Below are 27,765 nucleotides of genomic sequence, written 5' to 3'. Positions count from 1 at the left end.
TAGAGTGCGGTTGGCTGAGGACAAGGTGATGAGTGTCTGTCAGGGGGAGCACTCGGCCGAATGGTTCTTTACTGAATTCAGACGTTGGGCAGCCGAGATTTCCTGGAGTGATTCCGACCTTCGGGGGCTGTTCCACAGAGGCCTGTGTGAACGTCTGAAGGATGCTTTGGCACTCCATCCTCCGCCTGATTCCCTGGAGGATACCATGACCCAAGCGGTTCGCATGGATCGCAGACTGCAGGCTAGAGGCGTTATGCAACGGGAAACACCATTGGTCTTCAGTGGAGATGAGACCCGGACTCTTCCTGCTGCTATGGAGGTGAACGCTGTCACCTGTGAGGAAAAAGAAAGAAGACGCAGCCGGGAGAAGCAGTTGTGCTTCTATTGTGGGGAATCTGGACACTGGAAGAAGGACTGCCCCTCCTGTCCGTCATCCTCCAAGATGGCAGGAAATGACTAGGTCTTGGTAGTAGTCGAGGAGGCTACCCAGACCTTCACTTACAATTTTCCTAACATGCAAAAATGGTGCTGCAGGGGGAACTGGAACTTGGTTATGGTCCTGTTAAGACTACTGCTTTAGTTGACTGCGGTTCTGCTGTGAACCTGATTGATACCAAATTTGTGACTCTTAATAAGATAGGGACAGTCAGGCTTCAGGATCCTGTTAAACTTGTGGCAACTGACTCGTCTCCTCTTACCCAGGGCGGTATCTGTTGCAGGTCTGAACTCTTTTCTCTAAAAGTGGGTTCCACTCATGTAGAAAAACGAAGTTGTCTTGTGCTAGATAACTTGCCTGCAGGACTGATACTGGGGATGCCTTGGCTTCAACGCCATAATCCTACCATTTATTGGGTTACAGGGGAAATCACTCAATGGGGATGCAATTGTAAATGTGATAACCTGGGACATCTGGTTAACGCTGTTAAAACCGTGTCTGTGTCGTCTGTCGGCCTGGAAGTAATTCCGGAGTACCTGAAGGGTTTCGAAGACTTTTTTTCCGAAAGTGAGGCTGAGGCGCTGACACCACATAGACCCTACGATTGTGCCATTGATTTAGTACCCGGAGCCAAGTTACCTAAGGCTCGATTGTTCAATTTGTCTGGGCCTGAGCGCCAAGCCATGAAGGAGTACATTGCTGAGAGTCTCCTCAAAGGGCATATCAGGCCATCTGTGTCACCTGTGGCAGCAGGATTCTTCTTTGTGAAAAAGAAAGATGGTGGTTTGCGGCCGTGCCTCGACTTTCGGGAACTGAACAAGATAACGGTTAGGAACACGTACCCGCGTCCCCTCATCCCAGACTTATGTAACCAATTAACTGGGGCCCAATGGTTCTCCAAGTTAGATCTGCGGGGGATCTACAATGTGATAAGGGTTTGGGAAGGGGATGAGTGGAAAACTGCATTCCTCACATCAGAAGGACTCTTTGAGAACCTGGTAATGCCGTTTGGGTTAACTAATGCACCCACTATTTTCCAGAATTTCATCAATGTTGTGTTTTCTGACCTGATAGGCCGTTTTGTTATGATTTATTTGGATGACATGTTGGTGTATTCCCCGGACAACCAATCCCACTTGCAACATCTAAAGACAGTTCTCCAGAGACTCAGGGAGAACCAATTGTTTGCTAAATTGGAAAAATGTTCGTTTTTTGTACAGGAACTATCTTTTTTGGGGTTGATTGTTTCCTGTGAGGGGTTTCGTATGGATCCTAAGAAGGTGCTGGCGATCGCTGACTGGGTTCAGCCTCGGGATCTCAAGGGGCTCCAGCGCTTCTTAGGATTTGCGAACTATTATCGAAGGTTCATTAAAGGTTTCTCACAAGTGGTTAAACCACTCACGGATCTTACCCAGAAGGGCGCGGATGTAAAAAATTGGTCTGTACTCGCTAATGAGTCTGTTGTGAGTTCATTTTCCCCTCCGTCACTGAGGCCTGGTGAACTCCCTATTCTAGTGAAGTTAGGTAGTGAGCCTGATTATCAGGCATCTGGGACTGATGAAGACGATTGGCTGAGTGGAGTCACTGACTGGATTTAAGGCAGCCTACGCCCTTTCTGCCCTGCGGGTGATTTCTCTGTGGACTCTTGGACACCAGTCTGATTCCTGCTCTCCTAAAGCTAAGTTTTCTGTTTTGCCTTTTTGCATTTAAGATTTGTTTTTGTTTTTCTTGCTTTTGGATTCTGCCACTCCCTGCTGGAGTGTGCAGTGTTCCGTTAGCTCTGTCTTCAGAAAGTACCTGAGTGCTGATTTAGTTTTTGAAGCTTAGTTGCTTCAGGGCCATTTTTATATCAGCTTGTTGGCTTTTGTCTCTATAGGGTTTTGGCAGATTGCAGACAGCAGCCTTCCTATCCGTTCCTATCTAGGTAGTTTTTGGGCCCCGTCTTTGCTCAGTCTGTCTTTCTGTCTGTGTAAGTGTTTTCATCTTGCTTCACCGTCATTATATGTGGGGGGCTGCCTATTGCTTTGGGGTCTGCTCTGGGGCAGTTAGATTTCCCCTTTCCTTCTTTAGGCCTATGTATCTCTCCGGCTGTGATCGAGGGGTCTAGGTCATCGTAGGAACCCCCCACGGCTACTGCTAGTTGTTGTTGATAGGTTCAGGGGTCTGCAATCTGATAGTTGCCAACTTCTCTGGTTTTCTGGACTTAGCTAGCATTTCTGTTTTTGCCTCCTACGGTGACTCAATCATAACAGGAGTCCTTCTCAGCGATTAAAAAATGCTTCATGTCTGCCCCGGTGTTGGCACAACCAGACCCGTCCAAACCATTCATTGTGGAGGTGGATGCTTCCGAAGTGGGGGTGGGGGCTGTGCTGTCCCAGGTTCCGGCCACCCTTACCAATCTCAAACCCTGTGCCTTCTTCTCCAAGAAGTTCTCCTCAGCTGAGAAAAAATATGATGTAGGCAATAGAGAACTTCTTGCGGTCAAGCTGACGTTTGAGGAATGGAGACACTTTTTGGAAGGGGCGGCTCACCTTATCACGGTTGTCATGGATCACAAAAACTTGGCATACCTTGAATCTGCTAAGAGGCTTACTCCTAGACAAGCCCGTTGGTCACTTTTTTTTTCATGATTTCAGTTCTCAATTACTTTTCGAGCGGGGTCCAAAATGTTAAAGCGGATGCCCTGTCCAGAAGTTTTGATCCAGTGTCTCCTCCTGAGCCGCCGTCCTCCATTCTTCCCCCAGGGGTGGTAGTGGCGGGGGTCTCAACTGAGTTGGAACAAGAAATTCTAAGGGCTCAGGCCCTAGCTCTGGAAACCAGGCCAGGGGATAAACTGTTTGTTCCGGATTCTTTGCGGCCTAGACTTCTGCAGGAGTTTCATGAGTCTAGGTTGAGTGATCATCCAGGTATCACGGCTACTAGAGAGGCAGTAGCCAGGGGTTTTTGGTGGCCTTCATTAAGGTCCGATGTCAAGGAATTTGTTTCTGCTTGTGGCATGTGTGCCCGTTCCAAAAGTTCGCATAACCGACCGGCTGGGGAACTCATACCTTTACCGGTTCCTGATAGGACATGGACTCACCTTTCCATGGATTTTATTACCGGCCTTCCAGGGGCAATACCGTGATCTGGTGGTGGATAGGTTTTCTAAACAGGCCCGTTTCATTCCCTTGGCAGCATTACCCTCAGCAGAAACATTGACAAGGTTGTTTGTGCAGCATGTGGTCCGATTGCATGGGGTACCCCTGAATGTTGTGTCTGACAGAGGTGTGTAGTTTGTGGCCAAATTTTGGAGGGCGTACTGTATGAAATTGGGCATCTCACTCTCCTTCTCGTCGGCATATCACCCGGAGAGTAATGGTCAGACAGAACGCACCAATCAATCCCTGGAACAATTTCTCAGGTGTCTGACCTCCGCCAGACAGGAGGATTGGTGTGATGCGTTACCGTTGGCGGAATTCGCTTTTAACAACTGGGTGAGTCAGTCCACCAACATGTCCCCATTCCTGATTAACTATGAGTTTAATCCGCATTTTGGGGAGTTTTCACGGGTGGATTCCGATTGTCCAGGGGCAGAGGGGTCCGTTCAACGGTTGAAAGACCTCTGGGCTGAAGTCCGGCGTAATATCTCTCGGGCCCCGGGGAGATACAAATATTTTGCTGACAAAAAGAGAGCCTCGGGAGACATGTTTCAGGTGGAAGAGAAAGTTTGGCTCTCCACACGTAACATCAACTTAAAGGTACCATCAGCTAAGTTGGGACCAAAGTTCATTGGTCCGTGCGACGTTATGGAGATAGTCAACCCAGTGGCATATAGGTTGCGTTTCCCCGTCTCCTTAAAAATATCCAATGTGTTCCATAAGTCTCTGTTGAAACCCGTAGGGTCTGTCAAAGAGGACTCCAAGCCTGTTGTTCCTCCAGTGCTGGTGGAGGGTCAATTGGAGTATGAGGTCGGACATATTGTGAACTCTCGGCGGGTGCGTCGCTCTTTGCAGTACCTGGTCCACTGGAAGGGATATGGACCAGAGGAGCGCTCATGGGTCCCTGCTCACTCTGTACATGCAGATCGCTTGGTTCGGGCTTTCCATGCCAAGTACCCGGGGAAGCCTTGGGGGTCCAGAGGCCCCCCGTTGAAAGGGGGGTACTGTCATGATCCCAGTGCAGGTTTTTGAGCTGCACGTCAGGGGTTAATGTCTGGAGCTCGGTGCAGGTTTTCACCTGCACACCTGGGGTTAATGATTGTGGCCTCTTTCTGGTTCTGGGAGAGCTTCTTAAACCCCTGGGAAGCTTCAATCCCTGCCAGTTATACTTTTGCCTTTGGCCTTGTGTGCTGACCCCTGTGTGCCTGTTTGTTGTTATAGCTTGTTTATATGGTTCTGACCCGGTTCTGTTTCCCGTTGTGAGTTTGCCTGCTGACTCTGTTCTGCGTATTATCTCTGTGTATGACTCATTGCCTGTGACCTGACTACTCTGCTCGCCCCTCTTGTACCTAACAGCTATCTCTGTGTGTTGACTCATTGGCTACGTCTGACTATTCTCCCTGTCTATGCCCCTTGGTAACTTTGTCTCGCAGTTACCCTGCTAGGAGTTCTCTTGCAGCTCCTTGCTCTCTGGAGTTTCGGCCACGCCCCCAGCAGTCACGTGCTTCAGGTCCTGCGGCTCTGAAGTACGCATCTACTCGACTGCTGCCCGCTTCTTTGAGCACAGTTCGCTTTACTCAGGACACGCGCACTGGCTCAGTGAGCAAGTTCAGTGCGGTGTTCCTGACATTCCCAGCTGAGATTTATATATATATATATTCCCCACACCGCGTACCTGTGATTTCTACATATGTTCCCTCACACTGCCTGCACTCCTACTAATTTTTCTCTTGCAAAGCGTTGTCTTCTGAAGCCAGTTCCTGGCTTCAGCATCCAAGTCAAGGAGACGCATGACATCGCTGCCATGCTCCCAGTCACGTGCACACCGACATCAGCTGCTGACCTCTGATTGCCCGGCAACTTATATTGCGGAGCACGGACCGGCACGTTCCTGAGCTGCCATACACTTCAGCTGGATGTGCATCTGATTACCCACGTTCAGCTGAATTAGGGACTGGCGTCAGCGGCGTCCGCACTACGGCGTCATTTCATCGAAGGCACTCTTCAATAAAATGGTGCTGCAGTGCAGTATGCGCATGCGCTGCTCCCGACTCCACACTGCGCAGCCGTCAAGTCTTCAGTCACAAGGACACATCTCCGTTTACATTATAAATATAATGCATGACACAATACATGCAATACAGTCCACACTCTTACAGCATGACATTAATTGAAACCAAACAGCCCCCATTATAGTTAAGCTATGATAGTTCCCATGACCATTATTGGGTTTGACATCTAAAATATGAGATGTCAGGGATGAATATTATTATTTGACCTTTGTATTGCGTAAATGATCTACAATGATTGGTTCTACATAAAACTTTGAAAATGTGCTCCATTAAGCCTCACAACTAAAAGTACGCCACTTTTTTTCACTTTTGCTGGTATTTTTGGTGAAAAAGAAAACTATTTTAGTGGAAGTGGTCATCAAAGCGTATTTCCTGACTGTTTGGAGGGTGGAGGTGCTGCGTTAGGGGTCCTGTTAGCATAGTTTCTGACCCATTACTTTGCTTGGAAGGATGCCATTGGCTTCATCTACCTAAGGCTTCAAAATACCTTGTCCTGACCCTGATCATATTGCTAAAGATACCAAAAAGCAGGTCCGTATATGAGAAGAATCTAACCAAAAGCAACATAGATGTTTTATATATATATATTTGTGCATAAAAGTATTATGCAAATATGAAAAAGAAAGTGTGTAGATACAGTGACTTTCTGTATAAAGGAGCAGATGATGACGATTCCACTTCTTGGGCCTTGGTTTGCACTTATGCTGATTTTGGACATCCAGATCTGGATCATACATGACAGAGACGAGATCTGTGTAGTTGAAGTTTTCCTGGATTCCTACAGTATTGCGATCAACCATATGGCCTTCTGTCTGACCATGGGCAGTAAGGTGAAGGAGCAGCCGCTTCCTTCCATCTGTCCATGGCCTTTTAAGGTGAAGGAGCAGCCACTTCCTTCTGTATGTACATGGCCAAGTAGGAGAAGGAGCAGCCACTTCCTTCTGTCTGTACATGACCAAGTAGGTGAAGGAGCAGCCGCTTCCTTCTTTCTGTAATATCCGGTAGGTGAAGGAGCAGCTGCTGCCTTCTTTCTGTAAATATCCGGTAGGTGAAGGAGCAGCCGCTGCCTTCTGTCTGTCCATATTCGGTAGTCTTCTCCTTACCACCACATTGTAGATGAGTCGTCCAGATGGTGACATAGCAAGTATTGCTGAAAGAAGTCCTTCAATTTCATCTTTTAATTACTTGCTATGTTGCTCCAGAGGAAGGCGAAAAATAACCCTGAGGACTCGTTGATGGATTGTCCTCATATCATGGGAAAAAAATTCCTTCCTGATCCCAAATATGGCGATCGGAATAAATCCCTGGATGTTTGGTGCTCAAATCTACGTGGGTGTTATGTGGTGGAAGCTCGGTAGGTTTGTCACAGTCCGGTTAATGCGAAAGTCCAGTTTTGTCATCTCCGATTATTGTAAATCTTCAATCCTGGATGTTACTGGAATGGGGCTGATTGTTATCAGCTTAATAGTCTTGCTGTAAGAAGAGAAATATACACGTCTGAGAATCAGCTCCTCACGTTCAGTCTATACAGTTTACTGGGGGATACAACAATAAGGGGTATAGTGGGTAAGTGCGTTACTGGGTAACATTATGGATGTCCGTATGTGTTATACTTACATAGTAATATGGAAATGGTGGGTCGGATCTGCCGCACTCCACATCGCTCCAGTCTATGGAGTGGAAGAACGGGTGGGACCTGATGGATGTTATGGCAAATCGGGTAGATGGAGTTTTGCAGAGAAGCTAGAAAATGAATGAGACCATTAGTCATTAGATTATGTATTATTACTGATAAGTTATTACACAATGTCTATGGACTGTCCACATCTTATCTTCTATCCTTGTAGTCCACCGTCCTCTTTATCCAGCTGGGCAGCACGGTGGCTCAGTGATTAGCGCCGCAGCCTTGCAGCGCTGGAGTCCTGGGTTCAAATCCCACCAAGGACAACATCTGCAAGGAATTTGTATGTTCTCCCTGTGTTTGCGTGGGTTTCCTCCGGGTACTCCGGTTTCCTCCCACATTCCAAAAACATACTGATAGGGAATTTAGATTGTGAGCCCCATCAGGGACAGTGATGATAATATATGCAAAACTGGTAAAGCGCTGCAGAATATGTTAGCGCTATATAAAAATTAACATTTATTATTATCTGATACTACTCACCCCTTTTATGATGTCAATGGTATTAGTGCATATCCCTGGTGGAAAATAAGGGATGTCCTCACGCAGAGACTGGTGGTATTCGTCCAGTGAGCCTCTGCTGTAAAATGGCCAGTCACCTACACTCATCATATATAGGATGACTCCGAAGGAAAAGGAGTCTGCCAGATGGTTGTATCCTTCCTCATTCATTATCTGTGGGAACATGAGATTGGAGAGAAGCTGAATATAACGGGAAGAATGACACACAGAGAATATGAGTACCGGTCTGTGATTAGATGTGAGCAGGATACATTGGGATCAGATTATCCCTCCTGCTATCGGCACCAATCACACACTGATGTTCCTTACCTCAGGCGCTACGTAACCCTTAGTGCCAGCATTCCACCTCACTATGGCACCCTCAGATACATTCATGACTGATAAGCCAAAGTCGGAGATTTTGATGTGTCCGCTGTCTTGGATGAGGATGTTCTCTGGCTTCAGGTCACTGCAGGGAGAAGGAGCAGACACTGATTGTGAGGATTATTCATGAAAATAACTTTCTACAATAGATATGTAAGGAGACAACAGAGAGTCACAGGTGACAGATTTATGGAGGTGAAATGATTACCTATGTATGATGCCGTGTTCATGCAGGAATTGTAGTCCGCACACCATCTCTGCCGCAAAGAGTCTGTGGAGATGAAAGTAAAAGATGGATCAGTGGTTACATACACATTCATACGGAGAACATGAGGAGATCACACACGTATCCTTTTCACCTCATTATTTGCTCTTGTTGTCATTCTCCATTGCTCCAGGACTACATTGTGCGGGCAGCGGATTATTAAGATTCGCTATAAGACATTTACCTTGTTGTCTTTGTGTTAAACATCATTGAATCTTTCATGTGGTGAAACAGGTCTCCTCCGGCCATATAGTCCATGGCTATTGCATATTCCGTAGGTGTCTCCATAAACGCCCTCATAGACATTAGGTAGGGGCACCCGGCAGCCAGTCTCAGGACTTCTACCTCTGTAGAGATTATGTGCTCACAAGATCTCTTGTCCATGATCTTAATGGCCAGCAGTCCTTCACTGACCGGATCTGATGCCAAGCTGACCTGGAGAAAAATCACAACAGATCAGACCAAACTCCCATCTACCATCTATTACGCTGTAACATGTCACTGGTTTATTCCAAGTATCATTACATATGAACATCCTGTAATGAATAAGTCCATCCCTCCTGTGTATCTGTGCAGGATACATTGAGGGTCACGGACAAATATAAATTGACACTTACTTTTCCATAGCCTCCTTTTCCAAGATCTTTCAGGAACTCAAGACTGTAAAGGTCCATAGGTTGGTCTGTGTGGACCAGTCCTCTGTGTGGAGAAATCTGTACACTGGCATCACCAAGGCGTCGTGCCGGCATGTATGGTGTGTCGATGGACATCATTTCCACTCCATCGATGGACATCTTATCCATTCCATCTGCAAGAGATGATACAAGATTAGCCCCTTAGCGAACACATGGTGGAAATGTTTGTCAGGTTGTGTAGTAAATGTATGGAATGGGCTCAGGAGCTGAGCATGCATCGTACCAATGCCTGCTGTATTACATAGCTGCCACCTGCCTATAACGTCAGCGACCAGAGCGTTCTCCGATTACTGTAGTTTATCCATTTCAATGCTGACAATTGTATTTAAACTAAGTGACTTCCAATTTGTGTCTACGCAATTGCAGGACATAATTGCTGGGGGTTGGTTGTTTAAAATGACTACCTGGGCCTGCTGAAAGCCCCTGACTCTCACTTCCCTTCTCCTGTGAAGACCAGCCTGGCTTAATTTCATATGAGAACATTAATTTAGCTATATACAGTTCTATCACAGTACAAGCGATCAGAAAATCACAGGTTCAAGTCCCCTAAGGAGACTAAAGAAAAGTAACTGAAAAAATTGTTACAGAAGAAAACAGAAAATGTAAAAACTTTAATTAATAATAGCAATAATAATAATAATAATTTGCATCTGTATTATCACCACATCTTTATTGGTCCGATACACAAAAATGCAATATTTATCATTATTAATGCAAACCGTAAACACTGAAATGAGAAAAAAATGAAAATTGATTTTTTGAGAGTGCCGTATCCACTTAAACAATTGTAATGAAGAGATATCACAATGTCCGCTCTACCCAAGAAAGGTATCAATAAAAGCTACAACTCGACACGGGAAAAAAAAGTCCTCACACAGCTCCATCAAGCTATCAAAATTAAAAAGATACAATGTCTCAAAATATGGGGTCACAAACCAATTTTTTTTTTTAAATTCACAATTTTCTTTCAATATCAAATAAAATGAAAACCCCTATGTATATTCAGCATTATCATAGTTGTCACTGACATGGAGAAATATTTTGTGAGGTCATTTTTGCCACTTTTTTTACCCACACTTTAAATCTTTTTCCCTATTTTCCAGAACATTGAATGGTAAAATAAATAATGTTCAAAACTGCAGCTCGGTCCACTAAAAAAACAAGTCCACGTATGGCTACTTTGGCAGAAAAATTAAAAATAGTTATTGGTTTTATAAGGAGTAAGAAAAAAAACCGGACAGTTACCAGCTCAAGAAGGGGTTAACAAACATAGCTCCAGAAGAAATATTACAATTTTATACAGCATTATGTAAATGAGCAGGAAATGTCTAATATTTGGGCTCCCATTCATAAAAACTGTCCATTAGCAAAAAGTTCCTGTTGCCCATAGCAATGAATCACAGCACAGATTCTATTTCTTAACATTCTATAGAACAATGAAAGCGCATTGTGATTGGTTCCTATGGACAACAAAGACAGTTTTTCTACACTTTCGATAATTGTGGCCAGTACATAATATTAGGAGTATAATCCCACTCACCCCAGTCTTATTATACTGAGCAGTGTCCATCTTACCTGGTCCCTCTTTATCCAGTGAGGTGTTTGGTGGAGAATCACTCAGCTGTTTGTTATCTGGGATGGAGATGTTCACAGCTGATGTCCTGGACCTCCGTGATGCCCCATTCCCATTTATAATGGGTTTAGCATAGATGAGACGTCTTCTACATTGGACAACCCAGTCTCTGCTGTTCCTGATCCTCTTCTGGGCTGCCGCTCTTTGTAGGTTTGGTGTCACCAGACTTTCAGATCTGGAGAATGTGACATGTCTTGGTGTTTCTTGGAGAACCTCTTCCAGCTCTAACTCTGCGCTGATGTTTCTACGCTTATTGAGGATGTCTTCTTTGTTCCTCCTCCGTATTTCAGGGACCAGATCTCCGATTTTTTTCAATGAGATAAGAAAGGCCCTCTGAAGCTCAGCGGAGGCTGCAGAGTGAGAATCCATGAGGGTCTCCATTTTCCTTTTCTCTGTAAGGATCTCATGTCTTTTGGTCTTTCTCATTTTCTCCAGATTTTGTCGTTTGAAAGCCATTTCTGAGGCTTCAGTGTCCATGTCCAGTAATATAGAGTCTTTTCGCCCTAAAGCGAACAATGGTACCTGCTCTTCATTTATTCCTCTCTTCTCTCTCAGAACCCAATCTCTTTGGGCTCTTCTCTCTTTATCCATTTTAAAATGCATTTTTGCTTCGTTTGTCACGAAAAACAAAAGGGGTTGCCTCCCCCTTGGGAGTCTGTAAGGCAGTGATTTCCCTTAGGCTGCAACAATGGAATATAGAATGTGATGATGTCATCACATCACTTGTGACATTGGTTTTATTGTGATGTCACCATAAGAGTGATGATAGAGATAGATAGACAGATAGCTAGATAGATAATAGATAGAAATGAAATGTAAAGGATGATTAACCAAATTCTTGCAGATGTATGCATGTATACTACATATATAAACTGTGTGCACAATTTGTATTTTTGATTTATTTTATTATTGAACAACTACTGTGCTGCTGATTGATTCAAAATCTTAATAAATCTGAAACCTGAATATTTAGGAAATTAAAAATAAAGTTTTTTCTTTCTTAGGAGAATATCTCTGTGCGCAGAAGTATTGAGTAACTATTATTGTGCAGAATTATTATGCAACTAAATGAAAAACATTTTCTCATCTCATTTGTTTATTTTCCTCTTACAGTGAGAATAATAATCAAGGAACTCAAAAGTTAAAAAATAAATTTCTGACTTTTAAAAAATATATATCAGTGCCCAATATAGCCGCCCTTCTTTTCATTAATAGACATAAACCGCTCATCCATTAAGTCTATTGCAATCAGCTTTTTGAGCAACACCAACCACAGCCTCCCAGACCCCGGTATTAGATGCATTGATACATAATGTTTTAGAGGTTCCCAATTGGATTCAGGTCTGGGCCTGTTTTGGAGGTGATAGTGGCCCCCAACCTCTTGGACCCCTGTGTGGCTGTACAAGTTGCACCAGGTCTGCTCCTGGGTATGGGGATCATGGACTCCCGCCGCCGCATTGAAGGAGGCAGTGATGGAGGAGAGAGCGTCAGCTGACGCTCCCTCTCCCATCATTCCCCGCTCTGCCTCTGACACAGCGGGGTCGCGATGACATCATCGCGCTCTCACTGTGTGCCAGACAGAGCAGGAGGAGACAGGAGCAGCCAGCAGTGCAGGCAAGAGGAGAAGGTGAGGAGTGTTTTTTTTTAATCAGTGTGAGTACTGGACTGTGGGGCCACTTTGGGGGACTATATACCATGCTGGACTGTATTACACCGTTCTGGGGGGCTATATACCATGCTGGGCTGTATTATATCATTCTGGGGGGACTATATACCATGCTGGGCTGCATTATACCATGCTGGGGGGGCTATATACCATGCTGGGCTGTATTATACCATTCTGGGGGGCTATCTACCATGCTGGGCTGTATTATACCATGCTGGGGGGGCTATATACAATGCTGGGCTATATTACACCTTTCGGGGGGGCTATATACCATGCTGGGCTGTATTATACCGTGCTAGGCTGTATTATACCATTCTCAGGGGGGCTATATACCATGCTGGGCTGTATTATACCATGCTAGGCTGTATTACACCATGCTGGGCTGTATTATACCATTCTGGGGGGGCTATATACCATGCTGGGTTGTATTATACCATTCTGGGGGGCTATATACCATGGTGGGCTGTATTATACCATGCTGGGCTGTATTATACCATTCTGGGGGGGCTATATATCATTCTTGGCTGTATTATACCGTGATTGGCTGTATTACATCATTCTGGGGGGCTATACACCATGCTGGGCTGTATTATACAATGCTGGGCTGCATTATACCATTCTGGGGGGCTATATACCATGCTGGGCTGTATTACACCATGCTGGGCTGTATTATACCATTCTTGGCTGTATTATACCATTCTGGGGGGGCTATATACCATACTGGGCTGTATTATACAATGCTGGGCTGCATATTACCATTCTGGGGGGCTATATACCATGCTGGGCTGTATTACACCATGCTGGGTTGTATTATACCATTCTGAGGGGGCTATATACCATGCTGGGCTGTATTATACCGTGCTGGGCTGTATTATACCATTCTGGGGGGCTATATACCATGCTGGGCTGTATTAAACCATTCTGGGCTGTATTATACCATTCTGAGTGGGCTATATACCATGCTGGGCTGTATTATACCGTGCTGGGCTGTACTATACCATCTGGGGGGCTATATACCATGCTGGGATTTATTATACCATGCTGGGCTGTATTATACCATTCTGGGGGGCTATATACCATGCTTGGCTGTATTATACCTTGCTGGGCTGTATTATACCATGCTGGGCTGTATTATACCATTCTGGGGGGCTATATACCATGCTGGGCTTAATTATATCATTCGGGGGGCTATATACCATGCTGGGCTGTATCATACTATGCTGGGCTGTATTATACCATTCTGGGGGGGCTATATACCATGCTGAGCTGTATTATACCATGCTGGGCTGTATTATACCATTCTGGGGGGGCTATATACCATACTGGGCTGTATTATACCATTATGGGGGCTATATACCATGCTGGGCTGTATTATACCATGCTGAGGGGGCATTATACCATGCTGGGCTGTATTATTCCATTCTGGGGGGCTATATACCATGCTGGGCTGTATTATACCATACTGGACTGTATTATTCCATTCTGGGGGCTATATACCATGCTGAGCTGTATTAGACCATGCTGGGCTGTATTATACAATTCTGGGGGGGGCTATATGCGATGCTGGGCTGTATTATACCATGCTGGGCTGTATTATACCATGATGGGCTGTATTATACCATGATGGGCTGTATTATACAGCCCATCATGATATACAGCCCAGCATGGTATACAGCCTGCATACCATGGTGGGCTGTTTTATACCATGGTGGGCCATATTATACCATGGTGAGCTATATTCCATGCTGTGCTGTATACCATGGTGGGCTGGGGTGTATACCATGTGGTGCTGGGGTATATACTATGCGGCTGTGTTATATACCATGGGGGGTACATTTTACATTATATTCTATAGGGGGAAGCTGTGTTATATAATATGGGGAGGTGGGCTGTATAATATTCTATTTGGGGCTACATTATATTCTATGGGGGGGCTGTATTATATTTATTATATTCGATGGGGGCTGCATTATACCATATGAGGAGGGCTACATTGTATTCTATGGAGGGGCTACATCTATTATATAAAGCTCAAGTGTGTGTACTGTATGTGTGTGTGTATGTGTGTATGTCCGGGATAGGCATCCGCACCGTCGCAGCTACAGCCACAAAATTTGGCACAGTCACACGTCTGGACCCCTACAGTGTCCTAAGCTATGTTGTGAGGTGAAATTTTAACCCCGTGCGTTCCAATTCACCAAACAATTTTGTCCCTATCTACATAATGGGGAAAAAGTGTGTGTATCAAGCCCCGCCCCTCATTATGATGTCTTAATGATTGCCATGGTGACGCTGATGTCATCATAGGTTGCAAGCCCCGCCGCTCATTATGATGTCATAATGGATGACTATGGGATGGATGAAGTGTGATGGGTATATGGGCTCTGGACTATGGGATGGAGGATATGTATGACGGGTATATGGGCATGGGACTATGGGATGGAGGATGTGTGATGGGTATATGGGCACTGGACTATGGGATGGAGGATATGTATGACGGGTATATGGGCACTGGACTATGGGATAGAGGATATATATGATGGGCATATGGGCATGGGACTATGGGATGGTGGATATGTATGATGGGTATATGGGCACGGGACTATGAGATGGAGGACATGTGTGATGGGTATATGGGCATTCGACTATGGGATGGCAAATATGTATGATAGGTATATGGGCATGGGACTATGGGATGGAGGATGTGTGATGGGTATATGGGCACTCGACTATGGGATGGAGGTTATGTATGATGGGTATATGGGCACGGGCCTCTGTGATGGTGGATATGTATGATGGATATATGGGCACAGGACTATGGGATGGATGATATATATGATGGGTATATGGGCACGGGACTATGGGAAGGAGGATGTGTGATGGGTTTATGGGCATAGGACTATGGGATGGAGGATGTGTGATGGGTATATGGGCACTCGACTATGGGATGGAGGATATGTATGATGGGTATATGGGCACGGGCCTCTGTGATGGTGGATATGTATGATGGGTATATGGGCACGGGACTATGGGATGGAGGATATGTATGATGTGTATATGGGCATGGGACTATGAGATGATGGATGTGTGATGGGTATATGGGCACTCAACTATGGGATGGAGGATAGGTATGTTGGCTATATGGGCATGGGACTGTGGGATGGAGGATAATTATAATGTGTTATAAATATCCACAGTTAGGTACTATGCCCGGACAGCGCCGGGCTCTTCAGCTAGTTATACTGTATAAGGGGCTGCATTATATCCTATGAGGGGGTTAGATTATATTCTGTGGAGTGGCTGCATTATACTCTGGGGTAGCTGCATTATTCTCTAAGGGGTAGCTGCATTATACTATAAGAGGGGGGCTGCATTATATTCTATGGGGGTTACATTATATTGTATGGCGGGGCTGCATTATACTCTATGGGGTGGCTGCATTATGCTCTATGGGGTGGCTGCATTAAACTATGTGGGCTGCATTATACTGTAACGAGGACTATGGGGAATACATTATATGAAGAACTATGGGGTGCATCATGCTATGGGAAGTGAATTGTATTATATGGGTGACTATGGTGGTGCATTATACTATATGGAGGACTGAGGAGTGTATTATACTATATGGAGGACTATAGGGCAGATTATACTATATGGAGCACTATGGGGTGTAAACTGTAGATGTGCTGCTGATAACATGATACTGTATGGTGATCTGTTAGGGTGTGTGCACGCGTGCGGATTAATATGCAGCTTTTTCTGCAGAGAATCCATATCTCTTGGCAGATACTGCAGGGTAAAACACATGCATTTTTCCTGCGCATTCCTAGCATGTGTGCAGCGGATTTGATGCAGGTTCTAGTGCTGTTTGGCAGTGCAGATGAGAGAGAGATTGATTGATTTGTATGTCCCGGAACGTACACTGCAGCTGCGGTTCCGCAAAAAAAAAGTAACATGCTGCGGAAAATAAACTGCAGCACATCTGCGCGGAATTTTCTGCAGCTTACACGGCGGATTTGGTTTTTCAGAGTTTACATGGTATCGTAAACCGCATGGAAACTGCTGCGGATCCGCAGCAAAAACCGCAACGTGTGCATGCACCCTTAGTGATCCATTAGTGATTGTTCTGTCCCCATCATTCTTTCTCAGATGGTGGAAAGAGGCCGGGAAACAAGTGTTGAACGACTTCTTCAATTTTGTCCATCTCACTCATTTAGCGGCCTGAACTCAGCGCATGTAAATACAATCGAAATGCTTCTGTTATGTGCAATATGTTAGCATTTGGGGCCCCATTTTAAACTTTGCCTAGGGCCCCACTTTGCCTAAAACCGGCCCTGTGGACTCATCAATACCTTCATCATCTAGTACCTGCGTACCCAGTCTGGTCACATGAGGTCAAGTAATGTCCTGCATTCGTAGGAGCCCAGGGTCCACTGCACCGCAGTAAGGTCTGACAGTGGCTCTGAGAATTTCATCCTGGTACCTAATAGCAGTCAGGAGCTGTTGGCTATCACATAGTAACCGTCCTACCAGGTGATGGTGCAGACTGCATAACATTCACCACGGCGTCTCCAGACTATCACATCTGTCACTTGCTCAGTGTGAACATGCTCTCATCTGTGCAGAGAACGTAGGACCGGCCAATTCTGGTGTTCTCATGTTTGTGCCACTTGAATTACAAGGTGCTGGGCTGTTAGTAAGGAGGATGCGAATAGGTAATTCAGGTGGGAGAAAGGGAGTTAGCGAGCCAGCGGAGGTCCGGGCAGAGACAGGAGATTGGTGATATAAGTGTATGGTTTTTTATTTTTTAACCAGTCTGTTTATTGTGCTTTTCATTCTGCAGAGACTACAAGAAAAAAAACAAAGTAAAGGACAAATATAGATCGTGTTATTGAATATCAAAACCTTATTAACCAAACAATAGATGTGCAAGAGTAATATTATTGTTATTATTATGCATTTATATAGCGCCATGTATTCCATGGCGCTTTACATGTGAAAAGGGGAAATATAGACAAGTATAATAAACATGTGGAAGACAAGGGACACACAAGTACATAAGGAGAGGGGACCCTGCTCGTAAGGGCTCACAGTCTACAGGGATGGGTGAGGATACAGTAGGAGATGGTAGAGCAGGTCATGCGGTGGTTCAGTAGACCGAGGATCATTGCAGGCTGTAGGCTTGTCGGAACAGGTGGGTCTTCAGGTTCTTCTTGAAGGTTTCCATTGATGGTGAGAGTCTGATGTGTTGCGGCAGAAAGTTCCAGAGTATGGGGGAAGCACGGGAGAAGTCTTGTATGCAGTTGTGGGAAGAAGAGATAACGGGGGAGTAGAGGAGATCTTGAGATGATCGAAGGTTGCGTGCGGGTAGGTTCCTAGAGACCATGTCACAGAGGTATGGAGGTTGTGGATGGCTTTGTATGTCATGGTTAGGGTTTTGAATTGGAGCCTCTGGGCAATAGGAAGCCAGTGAAGGGCCTGGCATAGGGGGGAGGCTGGGGAATAACGGGGAGACAGGTGGATTAGTCGGGCAGCAGAGTGTAAGATGGACTGGAGCGGAGCCAGAGTGCTAGATTGGAGGCCAGAGAGTAGGAGGTTGCAGTAGTCGAGGCGGGAGATGATAAGAGCATGCACTAGTGTTTTTGTGGTTTCGTGGTTGAGGAATGAGCAGATTCAGGAAATATTTTTGAGTTTGAGGCGGCAGAAGGAGGCTAGGGCTTGGATATGTGGTTTGAAAGAGAGCGCAGAGTCGAGGATCACCCCAAGGCACCAAGCGTACGGGACTGGGGAAAGAAAGCAGCCATTGACATTGATGGATAGGTCTGATGGAGGGGTAGAGTGAGAGGGGGAAAGATGATGAATTCTGTTTTGTCCATTTTCAGTTTGAGAAAGCGAGCAGAGAAGAAGGCTGAGATAGCAGACAGACATTGTGGGAATTCAGTCAGTAAGGAGATGAGATTGTGTCCAGATAGGTAGATCTGCGTGTCATCGGCATAGAGGTGATACTGCAAACCGTAGGATTCTATGAGCTGTCCCAAGCCAAAGGTGTAGATGGAGAATAGTAGGGGTCCTAGGACAGAGCCTTGAGGAACACCAACAGACAGGGGGCGAGGTGAGGAGGTGGCGTGTGAGAGGGAGACACTAAATGTTCGGTCTGTTAGGTATTGTCATGGTCACACGCGACTGGACACACCGCCTCCAGCAGGGCGAATTTAAATAATAGAACGTGCAGCTGGATAAACCGCCTCCAGCAGGCGAAGTTCAGGATAAAGGGGAATACCAGGGAAACAATTACAATGGTGGCCCTGCAGTAGGGAACGGGGATCTGGAGACCTCCTGCACTCCCGTGAGTCAGTATCTCTACACTCCTAACGTTTCCTAGGCCAGTTCCGCACCGGGCGCCGATCAGGATACCTAATAACCCTAGCTCACCCTGCACCTAGCCCTTTCTAGTGCAGTGGACGGTGCGGAAACTAATCCCACCACTGTACTAAAACACACACAAGGAAAAGTGACAAAACAGGGAAACACCACTTAACTTTGCTCTGTTGCTATTTCTCCTAGCAACAGAGACCATCACCTGTGCATCTTTTCTTCCGTCCGGGTCCAACACCGGGGTGCAGCTTTACAGCAACAACGTCCAGCACTCAAGTGCCACCTTGGAGTAACAGAGTCCTGCACCTAAGTGCAGCTGTCCAGCGACAGAGTCCAGCAACTGAGTGCAGCCCTCCAGCGACAGAGTCCAGCAACTGAGTGCAGCTTTACACCATAGCTGCCACTCCACCAAGTTTTGCCAGCACTCTTCACTGACACCATAGCTGCCACTCCTCACTGACACCATAGCTGCCACTCCAGGAATCCGACTGAACTGCCCAGGACTCTCATCCAGCTCCTTTCTTCCCCAAGGCTTGGTTGCGACTGAGCAAAATCACCAACAGTGAGTGAGCACAACTGCCACACCTTTATTGAGCAATCACACCTGTTTCATAATAACGTGCACTAAACCAAAGTAACCAGTGTGCAATTGTCCCTAACGGTCACCGGGGAAAACTTGAACTGAAACCACCACAGTGCAATGACCTTAATGGCCACCGGGGGCAAAACAAACTCTGAGCACACAGCTCATGGAAAAAAAGGTTACTTGTGCATTTATCTGTCAGATCCAACCTGGAACATAACCGGTATGATGAGATCCAGGATAAGGCACAGTCTGTGATGCCAAGACATGAGAGAGTCTGTAGCAGGAGGGAATGGTCTACGGTGTCGAAGGCAGAGGACAGGTCCAGGAGAAGGAGGACAGAGTAGTGTTGCTTGCTCTTCGCGGTTAGTAAGTCGTTAGTGACTTTATTTAGGGCAGTTTCAGTTGAGTGATGCGGTCGGAAGCCAGATTGTAACCGATCAAAGAGGGAACAGGAGGAGATGAGGGAGGACAGTTCAAGATAAACATGCTGTTCCAGTAGTTTTGAGTCATAAGGGAGAAGAGATATCGGGCGATAGTTAGAAACAGAGGATGGATCAAGGGAGGGCTTTTTGAGGATGGGTGTGATTGAGGCATGATTGAAGGATGAGGGAAAGACACCATTTGTAAGTGAAAGGTTGAAGAGGTGTGTTAGAGATGGGATGAAGACTGTGGCCAAGTTAGGGATAAGGTGAGACGGGAGTGGGTCGAGGGCACAAGTGGTGAGGTGTGATCTTGCAGAAGGGTGGAGAGCTGATCTGTCATGGTGGAGAAGCTGGCTTTTGCAGAACAGGGCTGAGCGGCTAAGAGGGGCATTGGGGGCTGCGGGCCAAAGTTTTGTCTGATCTTGTCGATCTTCTGCTTAAAGAAGTAGGCAAAGTCTTCAGCAGAAATGAGAGGAGGAGGAGGAGGTGCGGTGAGATGGACTAGAGAATTGAAAGTGTTGAAGGAAAGCGCAGCTGGAGAGGCTGTGTCATAGGGAGTGAGCCAGGTTTCAGTGATGGCAAGGAAGGAGAGTTTGTTGGTGATAAAGAGGTCATGGATAAACGATAGCTTGTTGCAGACAGAGCGTGCATTCCATAGTGCTGCAGGTAGGGGGACCGGGGGAATGAGGGCTGGATGAATGGGTATGAGGTTATCATGGTTGTGAAGACGTATAGAGGATCGTGGCAGGATGTTAGAAATGAGTTTGGGGATGTGTTGAGTAGGGCCAGGATTTGGGGATACATCGCCAGCAATGAGGAGTAGTAGACAGAGCATTAGAAGATGGGAGCAGGATAGGACATGATGTGGCCGTGTGTGTCTGGAGAAAAAGGATTGTATGTGGAGGAACAGTTGTGACGAAGAGGTGAGATGGCTGGGAAGGATGGAGGGAGAAATGACTAGTTCCTTACTGGGTGGAGGGATTGCAGGAGTTAGGGAGAAATAGAGTAGTATGGGGGTGATAGTAAAAAGAAGGCGAAACATTGTTGTGGTGTTATAGTCCATTAACTTACAGTCAATTCCAGTCCAATTCTAGTCTAATTCAGAGTACTTAGAAATAAGTACTTGGATTTTGAAGTAGATGGAGCCGACTACGTCTGGAGCAGACCCATGGTGCTGAATATATGTGCAGCTAAACACGATCAGCTGTGAGTGAAAGTGGGGTGTGACTGACCAGGCCAAATGCACAGAGTTATGCAAATGTCATAAAAGGGGGAAGGGATTATACAGACGACTTAGATGTGTTGCAGAGATAACAAAAATGGAGTACAATTATGGATGCAAGAAGATGGGTAAGCAATGCATACCATATAAAAATACAATGCAGTTCACATGGGGCATTCAGGAGCATGGGAGAGAGGGGTGGAATTCAGCAATGCATACCATATAAAAATACAATGCAGTTCACAACAAGATGACAGGGGGTGCATATCCAAATAATAATGTGAATAATGTAAAAGCTATAAAAATTGTGTGTCCAAAGAAGCAGCTGAATACATAAATCCACTGATACACTTGGCATAGTGGAAATATGATAGCAACAATACGTGTGCACATGTGAGAGTATACTGGTAATGAACTAAATGGTTTAAATAGAAAGTGATTCCGGTCAAATTACCGTTTTATGAACAAATTGTGCGCATGCCGCGAATCCCGTCACCCTTGCGTCCCACGCCTCGAGATAAACATCACAATCCTAGTCACGCGAGCGGGCCGACGCCAAGCCCTACATGACGTAGACCCAGACCGGACGTCAGCCGAGGGATGTGATGAAGGATCAGGGACTCCACATATGCATAATAATATAAATAAGAATGTAAAGTGACTATGTGCAATTGCAAAAATAAGATAATTGCTCAATAAATAATAACTCACAGGTCAAAAATACCACATGATCATTAAACAATGTGCAAGGTGCAAAGTAGTGATTCTAACTAATTACATACACTGTATTTTCCGCTTTGCAAGACGTATTTTTCCCCCAAATTTGGGGGGAAAATAGGGGTGGGTCTTACAATGCCTATATAATTTTCTGTGCTGCCGCTGCAGGTGTCCGGTGCTTGCCGCCACGCTCTTTCCGCCGGGTGCTGCCGCCGCTGCGCTCTGTCCCCCGTTGCTTGCCGCCGTGCTCTGTCCTGTGCTGTGTGGGGGCTTCTGCCATTCCATCCATGCTTTGTTGTCTGTGCGGAGATCTCCATCTGCGCTTGGGCGGCAGCCATTTTCCAGGAAGCAATCCACCAAACAGACAACAAAGCATGGCTGGAACGGCAGAGCCCCCCCACGCAGCACGGGACAGAGCGCGGCGGCAAGCACCGGGGAACAGAGCGCGGCGGCGGCAGCACCTGTCAGCACCGGAGGACAGAGCGGGCGGCGGCACCCGGCAGCATCGGAGGACAGAGCGGGCGGCAGCACCGGAGGACAGAGCGGGCGGCAGCACCAGGGGACAGAGCGGGCGGCAGCACCTGGCAGCACTGGAGGATAGAGCGGGCAGCAGCACCCGGCAGGCACAGCGGGCGGTAGCACCAGGTACAAAGAGCGGGGACGTAGCACAGTGGCAGCATCGGACACCAGCAGCGGCTAGCCGCACATGAAAACACCCCTTCATCCTAGAAGCAACGTTCCACTCCTGCCTCTTCCAGCCGCAACCCTGGGACTCCACTTCCCACCACCCCTGGTAAGCAATAAGATGCCTGGATTATAAGAAGCACCACCATTTTATTAAAAAAAAGTTTTTTCCTATTTTTCTCCCCAACATTTGTGGTGTGTCTTATAATCCGGAGCATCTTATAAAGCGAAAAATACGTATTTGTATTCAAGGGATAATTACCGACATAATCAATAAAACAAGAACCAAACAGCTTACATAAATAAACAAACATCAATGATACCACCATTATTAGAAGACAATAAAAATGGAGAGAGAATAAATATAGTCAAATGAACAAAAAATAATATCATGATTACAATGTTGACATATATAAAATTAGAACCATATATGGAACAACCATTAATATTAGGCCATAAGGAGTTATTCACAATGCATCATATGAGGAACAAAAAAGTATCACAATAATTAATATATATATGATTAAAATCATATATAACGAATTCACAGTTTAAAGATCTGTATTTACATTCAAACTTGAACTGTTCTAGAAGATATATATCACTAATAATACAGCATCAAATCTTCATATTTCCTCATAAGTTTTGTTGCGATTAGCAACAACCAAAGGTTTCTCAGGCATTAAATTAGATATACCTGGATCCTGTAAAATAATAGGCCAAAACTTAGAGATGATACCAGTCATCTCATGCCGTCTAGAGTGAAAATTTGTGATGATCCGCACATGACCATCTGTTTCTTTATTTTTTGCCTTAGAAATTAACAACGATTGCCGATCAGCTTCTTTGGCTCTAACAAAAGCTTTATGCACAATATCTCTCCGATAACCCCTTTTTGAAAAATCTATTTGTAAGTTCATTGGCCTGTTCTTCGAAAACATCTTGTCGATCACAGATACGTCTAGTTCTTAAAGGGAATCTGTCACCCCTTTTTTGAGATATCATATAATGATATAATTCAATTGTGTGTCACATAAGGATTCTATTAGTACTTTTGCTTCCCTCTGACCCCGCACCTTTCCTGCATAAATACCTTTTTTATATCGGTTCAGATGTATGTAAACTGCCACGGTCCGGTCCACTGGGCAGGGCTTATTCACCTGCTCCCCCCTCCCTGTCTTGCTCTATGCATTTCTTCTTGTGTAGAGCAAGACAGTGAGGGGGGGAGCAGTTGAATAAGCCCCGCCCATCGGAACGGACCGTGGCAGTTTACATACTTCTGAACCGATTTAAAAAAGGTATTTATGCATAAAAGGTGCGGGGTCAGGGGGAAGCAAAAGTACAAAGAGAATCCTTATGTGACACAGAATTGAATGATATCATTATATGATATCTCAAAAAAGGGGTGACAGATTCCCTTTAAGAATTGCCCTGTTGGTATCGCACGGATGATATGAGCTGGATGTGATGAACTGGCATGGAGCAATGCATTAACACTCGTTTCTTTCCGGTAGATAGAAGTGAGAAGAAATCCTGTGTCATCAACCAATATCTTCAGATCCAGAAAATTTATGGAATCCTGTTTAATCGTGCAGGTAAGTTAATATTAATACTGTTTTCATTCAAATATTGAAGGAATCCTCCAATTGCGCTTTGGAGCCCTGCCAGACAAATAAAATGTCATCGATGAATCTCATCCATAATACAACTGAACCTGATGAAATATAATCCCCATTTTCAACATATTCATGCTCCCATGCCCCCATGAATACATTTGCATAGGAGGGTGTGAAAGCCGCACCCATGGCTACGCCTCTCTTCTGAACATAAAATCGATCCTTACAAACAAAATAGTTATGTAAAAGAGCATACTCCAACAATTGCATTAAAAAACCTACTAATGAAACATCAAGCCCACGACTGGATAAATACCGCTTCACTGCTAAAAGACCTTGCTCATGTGGAATTGATGTGTATAACGACTCAACATCGCATGTTACAATACACATATTGGCATTTATGTATATCCCATCCAGTCTCTGCAGTGCCTCCGTGGTATCCTTTATATAAGAAGGAAGTTCTTTTACTATAGGTTTTAAATAAAAATCTAAAAATTTTGAAATGGGTTCCAATAAACTACCATTTCCAGAAATTATAGGCCGTCCTGGTTCTTTCATATCCTTATGGACTTTTGGCAGTAAATATAATGTTGGAACAGATGGTGAATCGACTCTTAGTCCTTCCCAGATAGATTTCAAAATTATCCCTTCCTCCAAAGCTTCTTCTAGAATACGAAATAATTCTTTTTGATATGAAAATGTTGGATCCTGTGGCAACCGCTCATAACATTGTGGATCTGCCTAAGTGCCTCCTTTTCATGTTGAATACATGGCCACACACCAATGTTACCGCCTTTATCAGATGGTTTATAAACAACATTTTTCATCTCATTAAGTTGTTCCAATGCTAATCTCTGTTCAGAATTGAGATTATCAAAAGGCCTAGTAGATGGTAGTTGGCGTATCTCCTCACAAACCATCTTCACAAACACCTCAATAGATGAGTTTTGTGAAATAGGAGGGAAGGACTTTGATTTCTTTTTAATATAATCAGGGAATTTACCTGGTGTCTCTTCTTCCTCTGCAATAAGAGCTTCTGGCGCCTGTAGCGCTGCCCATTCCTCTTCTGTGGAAAAAGAATTTGGAGATGACTTATCAGCGTGATACTTTTTTCACAATAACTTTCATGCAAATAAAAAGGTATCCTTAATAGCCACAAAATGGTCAGTTTTTGCTGTAGGGCAAAAGCGCAAACCCAAAGATAATACAGAAATGTGATCATGAGTTAATTGCACATCTGACAAATTAATTACCTTTAAATTCCCGTCATTATTGGATTCCTGATCACAATAGTTGGATTTTCTTTTTCCAGTTGTAAATCTCGTAGTGTATCTATTCAAAACCTTAGAAGAGTCACCATTAGGGATACTTGTAGAACTCCAGGAACTAGTGCTTGCTAAGGAGCTTACAGATCCAGATCTTTTCATGATAGATCGACCACACCATTTGTAAACCTTATTGGTTTGATAATCTTGAAGGTCACGTTGAAATTTTGTTACCTTGAGTTTCTGAATTTCAGATTCCCATTTAGAAAATGATGTGTTCAGATCACCATCAAATTTAGTTAGTTGTTCAGCAGTGAGATTTTTTGAAGCTTTTCTTGTAACATTTTAATATTATTTTCCATAGACTCTATATTCTTATCAACTTCAATCAATATTTCCATAAAAGTGCGGGAACATGTATTACAGGCATCTTCCCATTTTTTCAATAAAGTGTCATCCTCTACTGGGAAGGACGGAAATACCTGTATCTGTAAACCACGTGGAATTAAATTACGTTGCATATAGTGTTCAAGGGAATTCTTATTCCACCATGACTTTGTTCTTTTATATAGTATCTCCTTCAGAGTTGCTTTATCCTCATGGATACCATCAGGATTCCCATTAGTTCCATTATTTCCCGCATCTTTGAAAATTGAGGATATTTGTGACATCCAATTAGTTTCACTATTTCTATAATCCACATTAATGGTCTCTTCCAAAATAAAACAGAAAAAAATCCTACACAGAAGAAATACCAGTAGTAAAAAAAAAAAAAAGGTCAGATCTAAAAGGATAGATAAAGCATTGATAGCAGACAAATACAGGGTTGATTGATTGAGGTTCAGGAAAGATGGGTGATGATGGTATTGCAGCCGAGGCACATACCATTGATAGCAGACAGATACAGGGGTGATTGGGGTTCAGGAAAGATGGGTGATGATGGTATTGCAGCCGGGACACATACCATTGATAGCAGACAGATACAGGGGTGATTGTTTGGGGTTCAGGAAAGATGGGTGATGATGGTATTGCAGCCGGGACACATACCATTGATAGCAGACAGATACAGGGGTGATTGTTTGGGGTTCAGGAAAGATGGGTGATGATGGTATTGCAGTCGGGACACATACCATTGATAGCAGACAGATACAGGGGTGATTGATTGGGGTTCATGAAAGATGGGTGATGATGGTATTGCAGTCGGGACACATACCATTGATAGCAGACAGATACAGGGGTGATTGATTGGGGTTCAGGAAAGATGGGTGATGATGGTATTGCAGTCGGGACACATACCATTGACAGCAGACAGATACAGGGGTGATTGATTGGGATTCAGGAAAGATGGGTGATGATGGTATTGCAGCCGGGACACAAACCATTGATAGCAGACAGATACAGGGGTGATTGATTGGGGTTCAGGAAAGATGGGTGATGATGGTATTGCAGTCGGGACACATACCATTGATAGCAGACAGATACAGGGGTGATTGATTGGGATTCAGAAAAGATGGGTGATGATGGTATTGCAGCCGGGACACATACCATTGATAGCAGACAGATACAGGGGTGATTGATTGGGGTTCAGGAAAGATGGGTGATGATGGTATTGCAGCCAGGACACATACCTGAGGAGAAGCAGATCGATTGTCAGATTGATAGTAATAGTGAAGCATAGTAATATTTAGAGATGAGCAACTTTGCCTTTTTTCGGATCGAGTCGGGTTTCATGAAACCCGACTTTCTCAAAAGTCGGGTCGAACGAAATCGGCCGATTATCGTGAAAAGTCGAAGGCCGAATGCAAGTCAATGGGGAAGCAAAGTCGGCAGGGAGTGGAGGACAGTAAACACACCTACAGTGCCCATTTGAATGCCAAAAACATCAATTCTTATTACTGAAGCTTGTCAACCTTAATTTACTTCATAATAATAGTTACGCACTGAAAACTGGGGGTTATTTGGCTACAGTTGTGGGGGGGTAGGGCTGGCTCCAGGTTTTCATGTGCCCTGGGCCAAAGAGTGCCCCTTTAACACATACCACAACTCATGATGCTCCGATACGGCAGAGAAATAGCGGTATAGTACAATGAAAAATACTTCACTTTTTACATCTCATGACTGCTATCCATTTTAAATTCTCCAATAGCTCCAAAAACGTACAGTATATTACTCCATACAGTATTATGGCCACCGCATAGTGCGCTATACAGAGAAATGAGGCCCATATATTTCTCCATACAGAATCATTGGTCCCATATAATGTTTGAAACAGTATATGATGAGCTCCACATAATGCTACAGTATATGTTGGTCCCCATGGATGAAGCTCCACTGTCTTATGGGCCCAAATAATGCTACATATATAATGGGCCCCATTTCTAATGCTCTAGTGTATAATGGGCCCT

General features: G+C 44.8%; 1 long non-coding RNA gene across 2 annotated transcripts in view; it reads left to right on the top strand.

The window, feature by feature from the left end:
• Nucleotides 1-27,765, top strand: part of LOC141093150 (uncharacterized) — a 117,913-nt gene that overhangs the window by 46,955 nt on the left and 43,193 nt on the right. For both annotated transcript variants that reach the window (XR_012232999.1, XR_012232998.1), the window contains exon 2: nucleotides 23,991-24,071. This is a non-coding gene — a long non-coding RNA (uncharacterized lncRNA). The remainder of the gene's footprint in view (nucleotides 1-23,990; nucleotides 24,072-27,765) is intronic.

The sequence above is a fragment of the Dendrobates tinctorius genome, unplaced genomic scaffold, assembly GCF_039654945.1.
Source record: "Dendrobates tinctorius isolate UK_male_01 unplaced genomic scaffold, ASM3965494v1 ptg000062l, whole genome shotgun sequence".
Lineage (NCBI taxonomy): Eukaryota > Metazoa > Chordata > Amphibia > Anura > Dendrobatidae > Dendrobates > Dendrobates tinctorius.
This window is presented reverse-complemented; position numbering and strand designations above follow the sequence as displayed.